The sequence below is a fragment of the Felis catus genome, chromosome B1 (assembly GCF_018350175.1).
Source record: "Felis catus isolate Fca126 chromosome B1, F.catus_Fca126_mat1.0, whole genome shotgun sequence".
Taxonomy (NCBI): domain Eukaryota; kingdom Metazoa; phylum Chordata; class Mammalia; order Carnivora; family Felidae; genus Felis; species Felis catus.
In genome coordinates this window covers 39,565,700-39,583,817 of record NC_058371.1, presented here as the reverse complement: position 1 = coordinate 39,583,817, position 18,118 = coordinate 39,565,700, and the positions used below count along the sequence as shown (strand labels likewise).

Genomic DNA, 18,118 nt, shown 5'->3' with positions numbered 1-18,118 from the left:
TGTGGTACAGTATGTGGCTTGTTATCCCTCTCTGTTCAGTGTGACTCACCTTCCTGAGAGCAGAAATTGTCCAATGGCTCTGTATACCCTCGACAGAGTCCAGTCCTTGTGAAATGGCTTAAAATCTCACAAACCAGCACAAACCGTTATTTGATAATTCAGCAATAAAGGAGAATCTGGGAATTCAGGATAAAGGAGCTATTTAGAGTAGACGGGTACTAATCAGGTGAGCTTTCCTGAAAGTGATGGGATTGGGCGTTGGGAGACAGGAGGAAGAGAGAACATTCTAGGCTGTTTATTGAAAATATTTTTTGTTGGAGGGGAAGATTGTGACTGTGTTTCCTTATAATGACATTTTTAAATGTTCTGCACAGGGTTCACCTAGTAGCTCTTATGGCAAACAGTCAGTTACCACAGCTGGGATGCTTCCTGTCAAACTCTGCCCTCTGCACAGTTTTGAAAATGCTGCCGGTGTTGCTATATGTGCATTTAGGGACCGCAGTGAGATGGTCACCCATCTTTAGTAAGGTAACAGAAATTGTCCGCATGATTTTTTTCTTTCTTGGTACCATTTTGGTCCAGAAGGCAATTAAAAGAAATGCAGTGGTTGGTGCGTCTGTTTTTTGATGGTGGTGGTTGGAGTGCAGAGACTTGATGGAGAATAAGGAAGAGTTTTGTGGGCATGTCTTTAGGATGTGCTCAGTTTGGTAGTTTGGTAGAAGCACTCTGGGGCCACTTAGGCCCTTGGAGAACAAGCAGAATAAATCTTCAGAAATAGAGTGTTCATTGATAGAGGTAGGCGATGTGAATTACAACCATTACAACCATTCCTTAGTACCTAGTGCAGGCAGCTAAGATCTTCTTTGGCGCATCTGTACTCTTAGTGTTCCTATGTAGTTGGGCAGGGTACAAAGGAAGGAGTGTGAGTTTTGGAGTTGAATAGCCATGAGTTCCAACCTGGCCTCACCATTTTATTACTCCTGTGATCTTGGACACATAGCTTCCTCATTGGTAAAGTGGAGATGATACCATATTTGGGATTCTTGAGAAAAATCAATGAAGTAAGATTTGAAAGTGGCTAGCCCACTCATGCTAGGCATGTCAAAGATGCCACATGCTGTTAGTTTACCCTTTCCTAGTTTTGAAGAGTGTGGGACATCCCAGCAAAGAGGCAGGAAATGGCCACCTGTGGGCAAGCCACATGTCAGCTGGGAATAGAAATAAATTAGGGGACATTCAGTGTTCTTCTTTTTTAATTGCCTGAGATACATTGGGCAATTAAGCTTCTGAAAAATACTAATTCTTTTTTTAAAGCTTATTTATTTAATTTGACAGAGAGAGGGAGAGAGAATGGGGCAGAGGTTGAGAGAGGGGGAGAGAGAGAATCCCAAGCAGGCTCTGCACTGTCAGCATAGAGCCCATCACAGGGCTCAATCTCAAGAACTGTGAGATCATGACCTGAGCTGAAATCGAGTCAGATGCTTAACTGACTGAGCCACCCAGGAGGTCCCCCCACCCCGCCGCAAAAACTAATTTTTAAGTGTAGTAACGTTGACTTAGCAATTTGTACTCTAGAAGTGTTCATATAAGTTTTATTTGTGCTGTCCCTTTATTTTTTAACTTTTTTATTTTTTATTTTTTAACATTTACATCCAAATTAGTTAGCATATAGTGCAACAATGATTTCAGGAGTAGATTCCTTAGTGCCCCTTACCCATTTAGCACATCCCCCCTTCCACAACCCCTCCTGTAACCCTCAGTTTGTTTTCCATATTTATGAGTCTCTTCTGCTTTGTCCCCCTCCCTGTTTTTATATTATTTTTGCTTCCCTTCCTTTATGTTCATCTGTTTTGTCTCTTAAAGTCCTCATATGAGTGAAGTTATATGATTTTTGTCTTTCTCTGACTAATTTCACTTAGCATAATACCCTCCAGTTTCATCCACGTAGTTGCAAATGGCAAGATTTCATTCTTTTTGATTGCCGAGTAATACTCCATTGTGTGTGTGTGTGTGTGTGTGTGTGTGTGTGTGTACACACACACACACACACACACACACACACACACACACACCACATCTTCTTTATCCATCCATCCATCGATGGACATTTGGGCTCTTTCCATACTTTGGCTATTGTTGATAGTGCTGCTATAAACATGGGGGTGCATGTGTCCCTTCGAAATAGCACACCTGTATCCCTTGGATAAATGCTTAGTAGTGCAATTGCTGGGTCGTAGGGTAGTTCTATTTTCAGTTTTTTGAGGAACCTCCATAATGTTTTCCAGAATGGCTGCACCAGCTTGCATTCCCATGTGCTGTCCCTTTAAATAGATACTACAGTGTTGGAATACATTACTTCCTGCCATTCAGCATACAAGATTTGATCTACTATATTTCATCACCAAAGTGAGTCCTGTTAAAATTTATTGTTGAACTTGTTGGAATCTCTTCCTTTGTGTCTTTTTCTGCTTCCTCCCCGCCCCACCTTCCTGCAGGAGGGAAATGTTTTCCGCTGCTGTAAAATTGATTGATAAACATTTCAGGTTGAAAATAGCAGTTTTAAAACTTTCAGCTTCTGTCTTTTCTCCCTCCAGCACTGCTAAACTATCACTTTTGATGATTACTTACTTTTTATTGGGCCTGACTTGGCACAAGGACTATGAATTCTCCTTTAAAGACGTACAAGAGCCTAAAGTCAAATTGCCCTCCAAAATATAGTTATATTGGAAGTATAAATTAAGAAAAAAAAAGAATATGTAAAGATTGACCCGAAATCTCTGAGGTAGCAGCAGGGTTCTGGTGGGGTGGTGAACCACAGAGTCCGTCTTCCTTGGAGAATATGGTGACTGTCTGATTAATCCTTCTTTCTGGGGTACTTTTAGAAGAAATGTCAGAGGGGAGGTTGAGGGGTAATTCCATTGAATAACAGGGGAGAATGTGAACTAGACAGTCTACTAGGCGATTCACAGCTCTCGAGCATTAATATAAAAGGAGCACAGATGCTGGTGAAGAATTCAGGAGCACGGCCTCCGAAACTGGCAAACCGTAAGGAAGAAATAATTACAGGGTTTCAGCCCAATTTCACGCATTATACAAGAAGTGTTAAATGAAGAAGTTTTACCCTTTAAACATGCTCTCTTTTCTTTTTTCATACAGAAAAGTACAGGCAGTAATAGCAGGAGCATTCATGGACCACTCCCTAGAATTAATGAAGAGTTTTAACGTTGTGCCATGTTTGCCTCAGTGCTTCTGAAATGGAAGAAATAAAGTATTCCTGATAAAGGTGTTCTTTGTTCTCCCACCTCCCTCCCGGGAGGAGACCACTACGGTGACTTTTGTGTGCTTCTTGTCACCAAACCCACAGTCGTTATGATGATCTACTTCTTTTACAGGAACCGTCCTTTTACAGGTGATTTTACCGCCTTATGACATGTGCCGTAAAATAGGCCAGATGACAGCAGCAACCTTGCCCGACTGTCTCTCGGCTGGTCATTATTTCTCGACATCTGGATTATAGACCCTGTTCACTCCCCATCCATTGTCATGCTGTGTTAATTTTTAATTATGCATTTTATGGGATGACAGAGATAATTACAATTAATTTATGCCTTCTTTTTGGTATTTTTAAAAAACACTTTAACTCAGAAGTCGCAGATAATTTATAGGGATAGGGATTAAGCCGATTTACTAGCAACGTTTTCCTGGAAGTATTCCTTCAGGAGGAAAAGTCAAACCTCCAGGGAGTAAATACTTCTCACACATAGTCTTGCCTGCTTCCAGGCTGTGAAGTGAAAATAAAAAGTAATTAGTCATTTCCACCTACTGTGGACATGTGCTCCAACCTGGCCTTCACCTGTGTGTTTGGTGTAGTCGCTGACAGGAACAAAGGTTTGGAAGTGGCCTTTAAAAGAGGAAGGCCTCAATCCCCAAGTGGCCCAGGACTCTTTACTGAGCCTCATCTGCCAGCTTATCCTGTGTGGGCCTCAACTTGGAATGTGCTTCAGAAACATCTGGGGAGCCTGGCAAACTCCGCATGCCCAGGCTGCACCAGGGCAATCCTATTCGAGTCTGGGAGCAGACTCCAACATCAGGGGCTTCTACGGCTCTCCTGGGGATTTCACTGCTTGCCAAGTTGAGAAGCACTTTGTTAAAGCATGCAGCCATCCTGGCCTTCTTCTAGGCCCTTGAACTTGCCAAGGGCTTCCTGGCCCCTGGAGAACTTGCTATTCCCTGTACTGGAACCACTTTATTCCCTTATATTAAATTATACTTCTTCAGGTGAGCCTTCCTTGACCAGCACATCCAAAATAGTTCCCCCATCCACCAGCAGCTAGACTGAAGCATTGTACCCTATTTTTTCCTTCTTAGCACCACATTGAAATTGTCTGTTAATTTGTTCACTTGCTTATTGTCTCCCCTTCCCCAACTAGAATATAACCCCCTTGAGGCCAGGACCTTGCTTTCTTGTTTATCACTGTATTCCTGATGCCCAGCTTGGTGCCTGGCATAATACATACGTATAAAATATTTGTTAAATGAGAATGAATTCTTTTTTTTTTAATATATGAAATTTATTGTCAAATTGGTTTCCATACAACACCCAGTGCTCATCCCAAAAGGTGCCCTCCTCAATACCCATCACCCACCCTCCCCTCCCTCCCACCCCCCATCAACCCTCAGTTTGTTCTCAGTTTTTAACAGTCTCTTATGCTTTGGCTCTCTCCCACTCTAACCTCTTTTTTTTTTTTCCTTCCCCTCCCCCATGGGTTTCTGTTAAGTTTCTCAGGATCCACATAAGAGTGAAAACATATGGTATCTGTCTTTCTCTGTATGGCTTATTTCACTTAGCATCACATTCTCCAGTTCTATCCACGTTGCTACAAAGGGCCATATTTCGTTCTTTCTCATTGCCATGTAGTACTCCATTGTGTATATAAACCACAATTTCTTTATCCATTCATCAGTTGATGGACATTTAGGCTCTTTCCATAATTTGTCTATTGTTGAGAGTGCTGCTATAAACATTGGGGTACAAGTGCCCCTATGCGTCAGTACTCCTGTATCCCTTGGGTAAATTCCTAGCAGTGCTATTGCTGGGTCATAGGGTAGGTCTATTTTTAATTTTCCGAGGAACCTCCACACTGTTTTCCAGAGTGGCTGCACCAATTTGCATAAATGAGAATGAATTCTAATATCAATAGGCATCAATGGACTACTGGGCATAACTTTAAGTTCTCTTTCTAATATCTAAAGAAGGTTAATTTCTTTTCTGAAAAGATGTTCCTGTCTTGTTATAAGCATTTAATCAGAATGTAGGGCAACGTATCCTTTAATCTAGCTTTTGCCCTGTTTTCTGATCTTGCCCTCAATATCTCCTAACAACAACAACAACAACAACAACAACAACAACAACAACACAGACACAAACATGTATACAATAATAATCAGCTTACGGGGACTTCACATACTTTATCTGATGTCATCCCTTTCTGTGGGATGGACATGATTAAGCACAAATGATGAAACAGGCATAGAGCAGTAAAACACCATGTCTAAGTCCACACACGTATAAGAGACAGAACTGGGATATAAATATTGGGTGTCGTATATTGGGACACCATGAGAAGAATGTGTGGACATTAGACCTCTCCAGGGTTAGGGGGCACTTGCCACCCCTCCATGTAATGTTGATGGCTGTGCCCTCTCCCCCTGAACTTCTGTGCTTTTTTTGGTTTAAAAACTCATAGGGAATGAATAGGATAGTGAGTACAATTGGAGAAAGGATGGAGAGGTAAGGAGGAGGAAGTCTTTCTCACCTCTTGCCTTTCATATGGCACCCTCTTTTTGGGTGCAGTGCTGAGTCTTTGGCTCAAATGTAGTTGAGTACCTTTACTACAATGGGTTTGTGCACGCCTTGTGGATGTGACTTTCCTAACTTACCATGAACACTGGGTAGCATGTTTTGTAGGTGAAGAACTGGAGTGGCTTGGCTCTATTTCACTCGATTGGCTTGTAAAGGAAACCCGTCCTCCTCAGTGTATTCCTGGGAATGCCTTAATCATGGGAGACCACAAGTTTTAGGAAAAGATCCTAAAATCTGGAGTGGTCATTAATCAGTGGGTCAGATTCAAAGATGCTGACTAATAGCGATGAAAATATGTCCCCTTGCCAGGACTCCCTTGTGATAGATGCACTTGCACCCTCGTGATGATGGGTGCTGAATTTACCAGTATGCTTCACAACTTAGATGTATGCACTACAGGTAGGAATTATTGCATTATTCTGACATTAAAACGTAAACAAAACAAGGTAATGTGATCAGCTACTTTGACCTCAGTACCAGACTGAAGGGCTTCCTTCACCCCAATGACTCTTTAAATAAAAACGGTCTCCATCTCTGATACTGTGTTACTTCTGGGCAGTGCTGGTAGAGGCATTATCATTCTTCCTGAGGCTGACCTATCCCACTCGAATGTCCTTATCTTAAATCGCACAGCTTTAAATGAAATAATTGGTAAACAGGTTGGCGACTGAGGTGTTATTGAGCCCCTCAGTTCCCAGGGCTATTAATGGGGAGTTAAATGTTGTAATTGGTTAATGCTTAATTGTACTGTGCCTTTGGACACAGAACTGCTTGATTTATTTGTCAACCAAGTGGGAATTTCCTGGGTTTTGTACCAGTATTTCCATCCACACTGTTGGTGTGCTCAAATCCTATTTCACCTCATGCTGCTTTTTTTCTTGAGCTGCCTTCTGGATTTCTCTGACTTGGGTGACTTTGGTCGGTAGGTCAGAAAGGCCGTAGCCTCATGTTGGCTGGACCAGTCAGAGCTTCCCTTGGGCCCCCCTCCTGCCCCTTTCTATACAGCCTTACGGTTACAGTTTCCCCTTTGTGAAGTATTTTTAGCTTGAGGACGGTCTGTTGTGTTGATTTTGCTCTGATAAGGGAAGTGAGGGCCCACAGCACAAGGCCGGTGCCTGGAGTCACATCCTGGGGGGACCCTGACCTTTAGAGGCATCTGTGGCACAGGAGCGACAGACATTTATTACCATTATTTACTCTTTCCCCATCAAAATGATTCCTCTTCTTCCTTCGTGGTCAGAGACAAAAAAGAGATTCTTCTGGATGTTTTGTGGACTTCAGGCTGGGAAAAGGCACTCCTTTAAACCTGATTCAGTGTATTCCAGTGTCTGATTTTAGCACTGGCATTTTTCACATTCTTGATTGCTTGCACGACAGTGGCCTGACTGCTCCCGGAGGTGACCATCAGTCTCCACTGTGGTTTTCCTTTTAGGAAGTAATGTTTCCTTTGAGGATGTTGAGGAAATTCTGTTCCCCACAACATAGATATGGGTGGAGCTGGGCTTGGGTTCACACACCACAGGGACAATGACCCTCTGCTGTTTTGTGAAATCCTCTTTGAGCTGGAAATAGAATTTTCCTTAATTTAAATGAGTTAAATGTTAAATTGGGGAGGGTTGGTGGGTTCACTGACAAAGGAAAGGGTATGAACCACTCTCTTCCATGCTGTGGCTTCCTCTGTAAGGGCCGTGTGTGATTGCAGGGTGGGGAGACTTTAGAAATCTATTTTTAAATAGATTTTTAAAGAGAGTATTAGTGGTGCTTTGGAAAAGCTCATCTAACCCCCTATGTAACAGGGGTCCAAGAGTGACTCAGATGCCCTGTTACTCTTCTTGTCTCCTCTTTGGCAGCACTTTCATTGATTGCCTTGTTTTTCCAGGCAGGGGTGGGGGAGGCAGTGGCAGAGGAAGGGAGCCGGAGAAGAGTGTGGGGATAGCCAAGTGATTTGCCTAATTAACCAGTAAGTGTGGCTGATTTGGGGGACTCTTATTCTTTCATTCCTTCAAACCTTTTAGAACATCTGGCATGTGCAGGGTAGAGTGTTAGTCTTCCTGGAGGCTGGAAGAGCGGATGGCTGCTTGTTGGGAGGATGGAGCAGCCAGATCACCACACGCTGCACTCGAGGCCTCTGAGAACTAGGTGTCAGGTGAGCGAAGAAGAGCCAGTGTCTCCCCGGGAATGGGCAGTTGCTCAGAGAACATTGATAGGTGTAGCTTACCTGGAGGAAAACTAAAATTAGCCATACTGCGTAGCTCAAGGTTTGGATATTGTGCAGGACTTTGTTTAGAATATGTTTTTAAGTGAATGAATCTGGTAACTTTGTATCAACCAGTGAGACTTGCAAGCCAGAAGACGATTCCTTGTATTTGACTAAACTTTTTTTTCCCATGTGAGATACTACGTGGCCTGACCGATAGTAATCAGTCCTCCAGTTACTTGAGTCTCTTAGGAGAAGTAAGCCCCTTCTTGTGATGTAACAACCTTGAGCAAGTTCCCTTCTGAGTTTCCCTGACTAGGATGATTTTGGTCAGTGGATTAGAAGGGCAGCAGCCTCGTGTTGGCTGGACCCCTCAAGCTGGTCAGAGCGGTTCTGCAGCCTTCTCCTACCCCTTTCTACATATCCTTAGGGGTGTAAGTATCCCTTTGGGAACTATTCTTAGCCTGAAGACTGTTCATGGTGTTGATTTTGATCAGATAAGATAAGGAGGGAAGTTAGAGCACACCAGGAAGGGGGCTGAGGAGGGTGTGTGCTGGAGGGGAGGGATCCCAGTCCTTGGCTCTGGTCTAAGAGTGGGGCTGTTGCAGGGCTGGGCTATATTTACTCTCTTTAGTGGAGACCTGTTAAAAACCTAGAGAAAACCCAGTGCTTTTCCTCCTAGACCAGACCCGTGACAGCTTGGTGCTTGTCAGGTAGGAGCCATTAATATGGCACGTGAGGCTTTGATTTGGGGCTTGAGGATTTGGTATGATGGGGACACATGGGGCTTGGGGAGGAGTGAGAGAGGATGTGCATCCAGGAAGGCTAGACAGTATATAACAAGGTTCAGGATGGGAAAACCTAGGTGAATACAGGGCACAACCAGTGGCTCAATTGGGAGGGTTTGGAGTGTGAAGGGGAGAGGTGGGAAGGTGGGAAAGTTGCCAAGAGCACATACGGACTAAGGCGTTTGGACTTTATTCAGGTAACAGAGGTCACTGAAGACTTCGGTGAAGGGTGTGATGTGATCAAATCTCCATTTTTGGGAGATTCATCTTGTAATGGTGGATGGTGGACAGGAAGGCTTTCTATCAGAGACTATGGTAATGGTCTAAACAGTATTTATGGTAACACGTAAAACAGCTGTGAAGCCAGTCAGATGTTTTGCCAGAGCTATAAGAATCTCAGGTCCTACAGAAAATAATATCTCAAATAGAAGAGCGATTTAGGGATGACATATCATAAGAATTTTCATTAATGAATTGACAATGCTTTAAGATTAGTGTGTCTGTGGAGATTGGTTTGTGTGTGTATATTAGTTTGTTATGTTTGATATTGTCTTGAAGTTAAACACATGTACTCTGGAACCAGACTGACTGGATTTAACAATGATTTTTTTTAATGTTCTTTTTAAAATTTATTTTTTAGAGACAAAGAGAGACAGGGTGTGAGTGGGGCAGGGGCCGAGAGAGGGAGACACAGAATCCGAAGCAGGCTCCAGGCTCTAGGCTCTGAGCTGTCAGCATAGAACCAGATGTGGGGCTCAAACTCACGAACCATGAGATCATGACTTGAGCTGAAGTCAGATGCTTAACTGACTGAGCCACCCAGGTGCCTCCAGACTGCCTGGATTTAAAGCCCAGCCTCAGCGTTTATAGCCGTGAGACCTTAGGTAAATTACCTAACCTTTCTGTGCCTCAGTGCTTGCCACCTAGGATGCACTTCATAAGGGTTAATGTCATTGTCATCATCATCATCATCATCCTTATCATTAGAATCATTCATTTTTGAGAGAGCGAGAGCACATGTGCACTGGGGAGGGGCAGAGAGAGAGGGAGACAGAGGAACTGAAGCCCGCTCAGCGGTGTTGACAGCAGAGAGCCCAATAGCACCATTCATTTCTAACACAGAGATTCATTTCTAACATCATTCATTACTACAGAGATAGGATCTTTTCAGTGTCCTAAGTTTACCTGTTTAAGAATAGCATTTGGCTGAGAGTACAGACCCCTCTGCCACCACTGCATGATTTTAAACTCTAAACGGCTTATTTTCTTAATAAGAAGACTGGAGGTAGAGTTGCTCTCACTGCCTTGGTGACTTAAGGATGTCAGGGTAACTGAGATTCTCTTGGTCTCATTTCTTCATTGGCTCAAGAAGGCTGCTGCAGCTCCAGCCATGAAGTCTGTCAGACTGAAGGAAAAAAGAATGAAGGGTAGAAGACCAAAAGGGTAACTGCCAGTTGAATAAGCTCTCTTTACAATTCTTTTCTAGAAACCCAGCCTAAGGACTTCCACTGATACCTTGCTGGCCATCTCTGTCTTCCAGGGATGTGGAAAAGGTAATTTTCTCTGGGCATTTTGCCCCCCTCAAGAATACAGGTGTTCAGTTTCAAAGGAAAAAAAGAGAAGGATGGGTACTGTATGGGCACTAGCAGTCTTTGCCACAGTGGGAGCCACTGCAGGAAAGCTACCTCAAGGCCTTCAGTGAATTTTGCCTATTTCTAAATTAGCAATTGGATTGCCTTCTCCCAGATTGACAGCTCCTGGTAGTATAATCATTGACATTTTTAGCGTGTATTCAGCTTTTGCCATTAGCAAATTTGTTCAAGAAAGAAAAGACGATTGCAGAAAGATATGGGAACATAAAATGTTTTAAACTCAATTGTCGGTATAGGTGTCGGGGTTGGGGGGGGTGTCTTAGTTTATACCTAAAGATACATTCTGTGTATCACATAATAGATACTCCCTGAGGTGAGGTGGTAAGGTGCCCAAGAAGTTCCTTTTTTTTTTAAAGATTAATACTTCATTCCAATGTATATACCACATTTTGTTTATCTACTCATTGTTGATAGACAGTTGGGTTGCTTCCAACTTTTGGCTATTACAAATAATGCTACTATGGGGTGGCTGGGTGGCTCAGTCGGTTAAGCGTCTGACTCTTGACTTGGGCTCAGGTCATGATCTCACGGTTCCCACGTGGGTTCGAGCCCTGCATTGGGCTCTGCACTGACAGTGCTGAGCCTGCTTGGGATTCTGTCTCCCTCTCTCTCTGCCCCTCCCCCGCTTGCTCTCTCTATCTCTCTCTCAAAATAAATAAAAGTAAACTTAAAAAAACCCCAACTAATGCTACTGTGAATGTGAGCATACAAATATTTCTTTGAGACTGTGCTTTCAATTCTTTTGGGTATATATCTAAAAGTGGAATTACTGGATCATTTAAAAACTATTATTATTATTATTATTATTATTATTATTTTTAAATAGACTCCACACCCAACGTGGGGCTTGAACCCACAACCCCGAGATTGAGAGTCACATGCTCTACTGACTGAGCCAGCCAGGCACTCTGCGTATGATAATTTTTAAACAGTTTTTTGAGGAACAGCCATGCCATTTTCCACAGCAGCTGCATCATTTTACATTCCCAGAAGCAATGCACAAAAATTCCAGTTTCTCCATATCCTCGCCAACATGTATTGTTTCCTGGTTTTCGTTTGTTTGTTTTTGTTTGTTTTCTGTTTTTTTTGGATAGTAGCCATCCTAATAGGTGTGAGGTACTTAAGTTTTAAATCAGTACCAAGAGTGCCTCCAGACTGACCTCTTCCGGAATCACTGCTCCTTTGCCCATCCTTGTTCCTCTTTGGGCAAGTTACTTAGCCTGTGAGCCTGTTTCATTTTCTGTACAATGTAAATGTCTCTATGGAAGGGTTGTATGGATGTTGTTGAGATTATGCCCTATGCTGTGTGCCCATTCCAGTATTTTTATTGCCCTGGAAAAGCTAAAAGCATTACCAAAGGTACATGTTTATTAATATTCCCATTGTACCTAGCTGTAGTTTATTTTCCTACATCCTAACCAAAAACGCAATGTTTCCAAAGTAGAGAGAGTATTGGTCTTCGAACCAGGAGGCGTGGAATTGAATTCCAGCTTTCCCACTTTTTAGTTGAGGGAACTAGGACAAATATCTGGGTCTTATTTTCTTTATCTGTGAGAAATGGCACGACAGTGGGCACCTCATGGGACTGTTCTTTTACAACTACCTCTTCCTGCCTCCCCTCAACAGCTTACAGGTTTTTCCCCCCCAACTTTATTGAAATTTTATCGACATGTAACACATGTGAGTTTAAGGCGTACAATGTGGTAATTTGACGCACATATCTACTGCAAAATGATTACCACGATAAGGTTGGCTAACACCTCCATCCCCTGAGATACTTTTTACATGTGTGGTCATAACATTTAAGATCTACTTTCATAACAACTTTCAAGTATATAATACAGCATTGTTTTTAATGTTTATTTAGTTTTGAGAGAGGGAGAGAGAGAGAGAGAGGGAGAGAGAGAATGTGCATGGTAGAGGGGCTGAGAGTGAGGGAGACAGAGGATCTGAGGCGGGTGCTGCGCTGACAACAGAGAGCCCAATGGGGCTTGAACTCACGAACTGTGAGATCATGACCTGAGCCAAAGGTGGATGCTTAACCAACTGAACCACCCAGGTGCCCCCATAATACAGTATGCTGCACATTAGATCCCCGGAATTTATTCACTGTGTGGCTGGGAATTTGTCCTCTTTGAGCAATGTCTCCCTGTTGCACGTACCCTCTAGCCTAGGAAACACCATTCTACTCTCTGTCCCTGTGAGTTCACCTCTTTTAGATTCCACATGTGAGAATGTAAGGTATTTGTCTTTCTCTGTCTGGCTTATCTCATTTTAGCAGAGGGCCCTCAAGGTCCATCCGTGTTGTCACAAATGGCAGGATTTCCTTCTTTTTTAATGGCTGAATGATATATTCCATTGTATTTATGTACCATGCCTTCTCTATCGTTCATCTGTCGATGGTCACTTTCTGTGCCTTGGCTACTGTAAGTAATGCTTCAGTGAACTTGGAGGGGCAGGTATCTCTTTGAGATAGTGTTCTCATTTCCTTGGGATATAGTCAGTCACAAGTGGGATTCTAAGAGCCTAAATTTTGCTACCACCTTATAACTTCCCAGTCACTATTCACCTGTTGAAGTTCAAGCTTTCCTGCAAGCTGCTCTGACCCTTCTCACTGTGAATCTGATTGTCAGGTCAGATATGTGCTGGCCTCCATCTTCCTCGAATTTTTTTTTTTTTTTTTTTTTTTTTTTTTGCCAGATCTGACATCCGTACTTGACTACTTTATTCTTGACCTTCCTTTTTGGTTCCTGGGACACCACTTCCCTTTGATTTTCCTTTCCCTTTAGACAGTTTTTTCTCAGGGCACCTGGGTGGCTCAGTCTGTTATGCGTCTGACTCTTGGTCTTGGTTCAGGTCATGATCTTGTGAGATCTTGTGAGTCTGAGCCCTGCATCGGGCTCTGTGCTGTCAGTGCAGAGCCTGCTTGGGATTCTCTCTCTCTCCTCTCTCTCCATGCCTCTCCCCTGCTTATACCTTCTCTCTGTCAAAATATATGAATAAACTTAAAAAAATTTAGATAGTTCTCTCTCAATATCCTATTTCTCTCTTTTGAGTTCTCTTTAGTCTCTCCAGGTGGGGTGTCACCCTTCACATATATTCTGATGACCCTTGAATCTGTATTTCCAGACCTACTTTTCTGAACTCCAGACTCCAGGTTACAGCTCCCTCCTGAGCTCCTTAAAGTCAGCACATCCCAAAGTGAGCTCATTCCCCATTGCGCTACTCAGCCCCAGCAAGGTCCCCCAAACAGCTGGGCCCACCCTGTGGTGCTGGCTAGTGCTGGGTTCCCAGGAGCTCTGGTGCCCCTCCCTCTCTGATGCCACACCCCTCACCCCCTGCTGCCCTTGGCCCAGTCTCCACATTTTCCTGACCGTCACTCTTGCTCTTCCTTCCGTTCCACTTCTGCCCTTCCCTGGTACTTGATGCCTAGCTGTCTTGCAGGGAGATGGCCCGACCTCCCCCAGGGCTGATCTGGTTCACCATTCTGTCTGGACACCCTCCCTGCCATTACTATTCCTCTGCCTGAACTCCCACCCATTCACCTTATACCAAGACCAGAGATCTGGGTGTCATTCTGGACTCCTCCTCATTCCTCTCCCTTGGGACCCACAGCTGAGTGTCACTAAGACTGAAAGTACTGCTTGGCTCCCAAGTGTTCCCTCCATGCCTTCACCACCAGTTTTCTTTTTGGGGCCATGATCATCTCTCCTTGTTGCTGTTGCTTCAGCCTCATGTTTACTTGCTTTGTCCCATTCTGCCCCCCCCCTTTTTTTTAAATTAAAAAAATTTTTTAAATGTTCATTTATTTTTGAGAGAGAGAGAGAACGTGCAAGTTGGGGGGAGGAGTGCAGAGAGAGAGGGAGACACAGAATCTCAAGCAGGGCCAGGCTTGGAGCTGTCAGCACAGAGCTCGAAGTGGGGCTTGAATCCACGGACCTTGAGATCATGACCTGAGCCGAAGTCAGTTGCTCAACCGACTGAGCCACCCAGGCGCCCCTCTCTGTCTCCATCCTTGCCTCTTCCTGGCCATCCTCCACCCTGCTGTTAGATCCTATAATGCTGATGCTCTGAGCTGCTTAAAACTTGCACATCCCCTTGGTGTGGGATCAAGGACCAATTCCTATGAATGGCACACACGAGCCCTCTGTGATCTGTTCTCGCCATATTCATCTCCTGCCTCAACCCCCTGCTCTTCTGAGCTACAGCAAACCACTCGGGATTGCTTCTCATATTTGTATTCATTTGCACACACTGCCTTCTGCTTGGAAGGCTCTCTCTACCTTGTCTTCCTGGGAAATTCCTACTCATCATTTAAGATTCAGCTCCATTATAGTCCTCTCTGTCATAATGAGAGCAGCTAACATTTGCATGTGCTTCCTGTGTGCCAGTCACTGCTCTAAATGGTCTACATGCACTCGTGGGGTCCTCACAACAACCCTCTTGTGGTCTCTTCATTTTACAGTTGGGAAACAGAGGCAGAGAGAGGTTAAATGTCCTGTGCAAGTCACACAGCTAGCAAATGAGAGGCTGGGACCTGAAGGCAGGCAGTCTCATTTTAGACTTTGGGCTCTTAACCCCTGGAGCAGCCCTGGCTATGTTAGGCAGAGGCGGCCACTCCCTCCTTGTGCTAGCCGGCCCTCGCCTGACCCAAATACATCCCTGTTGTGGCATTTAGTATACTCTCTTCCAGTACACAGTGAGCCCCTTGGGGGTAGCATGCTTAGATCCTGGTGTGGGGACCCTGACTTGCCCATTTAGATACCCTCATTGCCTAGTGGTACATACTCATCAGAATTCTTTTGAAGAATAACTGAGGGAATATACTGAATATTAGTTGAATGCATGATCAGTGAAAACCTTTGTAAGGTGGAAAACAAGGATTGGCCAGTTTGGGGCAAATCTGGCTTCCTGCCTGATTTTGCACTGCCCACAAGCTAAGAGTGGTTTTATTTTATTTTATTTTATTTTTTTAAATTTTTTTTTAACGTTTATTTATTTTTGAGACAGAGAGAGACACAGCATGAACGGGGGAGGGGCAGAGAGAGAGGGAGACACAGAATCGGAAGTAGGTTCCAGGCTCTGAGCCATCAGCCCAGAGCCCGACGCGGTGCTCGAACTCGCGGACCGCGAGATCGTGACCTGAGCCGAAGTCAGACGCTTAACCGACTGAGCCACCCAGGCGCCCCAAGAGTGGTTTTAATAGATACATATTTGTGATCGATCTGATGAGAAGGAACACTAACTCTAAACCTCAATTGAGTGAAATGTTATCCTTCTCAAAAGAATCCTGTTTTTCTTCGTTTGATCTATGTTATTTTCAATTGCTGTTACTATCTTTTGAATTTTGTCAATAGCAAATTTGAGGAAATGTGTGTGTTCTCTTATTATGTAAGTAAGTACCTGCAGAGTATCCTCAGTTGTGCCCCTCGGTTCACAAACCCTAAAATATTTACTCTTCGGCTTTTTCTAGAAGAGTTTGACCCCTGCTCAAAGTGCTATTTAAATAACAGTAACACTGTTATCGTTATATTATGACGGGGGATTAAAAAATGTAAAATGTTTGGGGCACCTGGGTGGCTTAGTGGGTTAAGCGTCTGACTTCAGTTCAGACCATGATCTCACGGTTAGTGGGTTTGAGCTCTGCATCTGACTCACTGCTGTCAGAGCAGAGTCTGCTTTGGATCCTCTGTCCCCTCCCCCCCCCCACCACCCCTCCCCTGCTCATGCTGTCTCTCAAAATTAAATAAATAAACTTTAAAAAATTTTTGAAGAAAAAAGTAAAATGTTCTGGATGAACTTACCTGATTACGTGGGATAAAGCTTGTGAAGCCTTGGGCAGTAAGGGCTAAACAAATGTTATTTTTCTCTTTTCCATTCCTAGACCTAATTTAGGGTAATATGTAGTTAGTTGGTATGAGGGGAGGTGACTTAAGAAATATGATGCACAGTATCTTGCTTCACTGGGTTATCCTCCTCAGTGGTGTCCAGGGCAGAATGTGTAAAATTTAAGTTGGAGACAGAATCTTGTTGACACAGTTAGGGCCCCAAATTCCTGATGACAGTGACCTGGACTGTAGGACATCTAATTATTTATGATGCCTTGGAGAAAGGCAAAACTCAGCAGGAGCCATAAACAATCTTTCTACACATTTTTTTTAAAGACTACTTATGGGCTTATGTCTACATATATATTTTTTGCTACTGGTCTTAGATCTTTAAAGTCTTTAAAAATTTATATTCAGAGTGTTTCTCTGTTCATTTTTCATTTTATTAAGAAGAAACTATAAATAAAACTTAACAATGCCATCGTTTTTCATTAGTCCTAATGGCTTTGTGACAGGATGAAAGCTGACGTACAGTAATGTTTGATTTTTTTTCTTCCTCAAATGCTGTCGGGCTAGATCATTTAGAAATATTGCAAAATATTCGGTATTGAAGGAGAAAGCTTTTGACTCCAAATTAAAGCAACAACAACAACAAAACAAGACATATGCATTACATCATAGGAAACCTTCCTAACTTTTGGAAGCTCTTCTAAATCACACGTATTCCTTTGTCTTCACATTGTTGTTTCCTTTATTTTCACAATCTCTGCCCCAACCTGCAATGCCAGTGTTTTTATTTCATCATGCTTCAAATTTACCTTGAATTAAAATCTGATTTCTTAGGTTCTTATTCTGGAGCCAGTTGTACAGTTATTTTAACAGGAGGATTTTAGGCCTGTATGGATCCAACCACATTGTTTACAAGGAAGAGAGTGAGGAGAGAGATTATGACAGACATTCATGGTCATATGACTAGGTAGTGGCAGAGCAAAGACAGCCCAGATGAGACCCATGTGCTACAATTTTCTAGCTGAATGTTTTTCCCCTTTTGTAAGTTTTCAGGGATGAAATCATCCAGAAACTTGAGTGGGAAGAAATAACCAAAGTCCAAGTTCTTATTTTTAAAATTAAGTTATGATGATTTAAATTATTTCCAATTCTGTAGACATTTAAAATTGAGTCAATGGTTTTAGAAAAATAATAACAATGTAATGGATTTCACGTCAATGTAACTATAGATAGATTTTCTCGGGACTTGACATTGTTCATAGTGTTAAGTGATGCTGAAGTACTAAGCCCTTGGCATCTAAATTCAAAGCAAGATGAGAGATGTGTGTGAGCTGGTGGGGTCTCAGCCTTGGTCTCCCAGACTCAGCAGGTGGGAGGCGCTGGGGCTGTTCTGCAGACGTGACTCTTCTGTGTGTCATCTTTGCTGCACAGACTCTTGGAGACCTTGTACATTTGTGCAGTGGCTCTTTTTAGAAAATAACCTGTAATTCTGTGCCTGTGTCTTCTGTTTTATTAATGTTTTTTTTTTTCCTTCAGACAGCTGCCTGCATTGGCCTAAGGGCCAAGTGGGAAGAGCTGAGTAACTGTAGAAGGGCTCAGAAGCACACAGTGATAGTCATCACTTCAAGTGTTTCCCTTAACATTTAAGGAAACCCATGCTCTTTCCCTTTCCAGAAGGTCTCATGGACACTAACTGAATATTCTCAAAGGCTGGAGTGTAGTATGCAACACGTATACGTACGTGCCTGTCCGCCTGAGAAAGCTGTCATGTTCACCAGTCC

The 18,118-nt window shown here is 43.2% G+C and overlaps 1 protein-coding gene and 1 non-coding gene across 7 annotated transcripts in view; one reads left to right on the top strand and one right to left on the bottom strand.

Moving 5' to 3' along the window:
• Positions 1-18,118, top strand: part of CSGALNACT1 (chondroitin sulfate N-acetylgalactosaminyltransferase 1) — a 347,804-nt gene that overhangs the window by 45,673 nt on the left and 284,013 nt on the right. For 3 of the 6 annotated variants that reach the window (XM_019828474.3, XM_019828473.3, XM_023252544.2), the window contains exons 1-2: positions 7,845-8,494; positions 10,335-10,401. The exons of 1 other annotated variant lie outside the window; for it this stretch is intronic. The gene's annotated coding sequence lies outside the window, so the exon portion shown is untranslated. Of the gene's footprint in view, positions 1-2,285; positions 2,407-7,844; positions 8,495-10,334; positions 10,402-18,118 lie in introns of those variants that run through there. 2 more of the 6 variants (XM_045055452.1, XM_023252543.2) reach the window with 2 other exon arrangements.
• Positions 11,333-11,405, bottom strand: TRNAE-CUC. The gene has a single exon. It is a non-coding gene; the product is annotated as a tRNA-Glu (tRNA).